Genomic DNA, 2,799 nt, shown 5'->3' with positions numbered 1-2,799 from the left:
ATAATGTAAATGCTCCAAATCAAGATGCAAAGTGATCTAAAGCATGGATACAAATGATATAATGAGGCTTATGCAAAGACATGAAAACAACATGAAATCATACCCAACCCCAAGGGAGGGGTACAAGCCAATCTTCAGTCGGTGATCCCTTATTGCTCTTCAATGTCTTCAAAGCCCTAAATGAATGAATGAAATTGATGAATGCTTGATGGATGGATGTTGAATGTTTTTGAAGTCTTCAAAGATCAGCTCTTTCGCTGCATAGAAGGTCCTTGAAACCAAAAATCTCGGATCCTTTCAAATGAAGAAAGAGAGCTCTTATATATGAAACCCTAGGTCTTAATTTCAACTTTAGGCCAACCTAGAGATTGAATCTCTCGCCAATTTCTTGGGGTTAAGCTTTATTTTATGATTGGATTGCGCTCCTAAAATTTCAGGAAAAATGTTTGAGACCATGTGCACGCCGAGCGCCATGGTCCTCTCCGGGTGCCATGGTCCCGACAACTTTTCACCAAATTTTCAGGGCCGTCGGATATGATGATTTTAGAGAGAATCCCGAAGTTACAGGTGATTTCGAGATGTTTTGACCCCCGAAATCAAGCCCCCAAGTTCAAAATAGGACCTAATTAGGGTTTTTGATTAAATGATGTATTAGAGGAATAAAATGAAAGGGGCACACTTTATGAAAAGGGCCCCCAACTTTATGATATGGGAGATGATAAAATAGAACCTTAGACCTAATTAATTTAATTAATTAAGTGCTAAAGGGGAAATGCAATGCAAAATGCAAAATGCGCCAAGGCGGGTGCTAAACTAGGTGTGAAATTGTACCACTTTAGCAAGTGCATACAATTTACGACGCTACAAAAACATGAAAAAAAAATTCTAGCAAAATAGAAAATCATGCCTCCGTTAATCTAGCATAAATAAGGTCCATTTTAAACCTTCTCAAAATGGTTTTTGGAACATCAAGGAAACCTTAAATTCCTAGGAGCTCCATAAAAATAATTCTCCAATAATAAATAAATCACCCATTGGAAGGGAATTGCTTCTAGAAAGTAGGAATAGATCATGCCAAAAGAGAGGTAGGTCACCAAGTTATGACCTAGTTGCTAGACAAGGGTTAGCAAACATGTAGATTAAACACATGAATATAGAAAATCAAACAACAAATACTTAGAATTAATAAATTTTGAGGAGAAAAATGTGGCTTTCATAGATATTTTATGTCTTCCATATCTCTAAACAAGAGTATATCAGTGTCACCTGCAAAAAGAATTTGATAGCTCATATAAAGGACAACTATATTAAAGTCTATAGAATCTCTGAATGCCATGGTGCAAAAATTTTCTCGCCTCGTTAGTAGGTAAAAACACCTCCAACCAATGAGTGAGATGTTCTCCATGACTACCAACCTTAAACCACACACACTAAACACCATATTAAGCCTAGTGGATGTTAGTCAACTCTGAGTCTTTAACAGTTTTAATTCTAGAAGTGTATTCTTAGTGTGACCACACACCTTAAGCAACATAATAAGCCTACAAAATGATAGTCAATTCTAAGTGTTTAAAACTTTTAAGCCGAGAAGTATAATATTAGTGTGTGTGATTTAAGTCGTTCCCTCCACAACAGACAAAATGCCTTCAATTGACAAGTAAATCTCAACAAAAAAATAACATGTGCCTTGAACCAAATCAGAGTTAATACATCATTAGCTAACACATGTTTTTATGAGCACATAGAAGTGATATGATAGATCCATGAGCTTATTCAACACATCCCTTAATCTGCACTCAAATTAACATATAATGCATTAAATTTGCATAAGATAGAACTGAATTTGCACTTGTACCATACTAAGATCTGATATGATGTGAGAACCAGAAATACTGGTCTAAGAAAAAATTATAAATATTTACATAAATTGTAATGCTAAGGATAACTGTATTGAGTTATTAACTTAGGGACAAGTATAAATATATAGTAAAGTACATAAGATGCTATCTAGAATCATGGAATTTAACATGTGCTAGATTGTACACCTAGGCAATTATTGTAACAAGATATTCACAACTAGTGATTTATCTAGGAGGAAAATTTTGGGTAGAATATTCTCCACTAACACGAAATTGTTAAGAAAGATTATTGCAATTTTTAAAAATGGGTGTCATAATTTAAAGATATTTCAGAAGGAAGGGTATCAAAGTAAAATGGGAATCACATCTTTGAAATGGAGATAAGAGGAGTTAGGTTTATTAGTGTAATTTGATTGTATTTGTAGAGATATTTCATTACTATATTAGATGTATAGTCATACAAAGTATAACAATAATTTACACTGAGAAAAGCTTGATTTAATTACCAAAATGTAAAGTGGAAACATGAGCTAAATATTCACATGGTAATTTTTAAACTTTTAATTATCATTTTCATCACATGTCCAATATAAAATATGCATTTGCATTTGAGACATTGAAACAACTTACAACTTTTCATCAAAGAAATGAAATTATCGTTTTCCTTCCAAGAACTTACATACTTCCATTAGGCAATTCAATTTACAAATGCATAAGATTCAGTTAAAGAAAATATTGTGTTTGGAATCTTGTTTTGATCACAAGTCTCGGTGAGTCATTTATAGGAGTGAGAGAATCACTCTAGTTTTTTCCTCCAACAACAGATTGGAAGTCCCCTACACACCTTCCAAATGGAAGTGGCCCTACCTTTCATGAGGGTATACATAAAGAAACCATCAAAGAAGGGCATCTAAGTCCTAGTGTTGTGTTGTACATAACC

Source organism: Cryptomeria japonica, chromosome 10, assembly GCF_030272615.1.
Source record: "Cryptomeria japonica chromosome 10, Sugi_1.0, whole genome shotgun sequence".
Taxonomy (NCBI): Eukaryota; Viridiplantae; Streptophyta; class Pinopsida; order Cupressales; family Cupressaceae; genus Cryptomeria; species Cryptomeria japonica.
Note: the sequence above shows the minus strand (reverse complement) of the source record.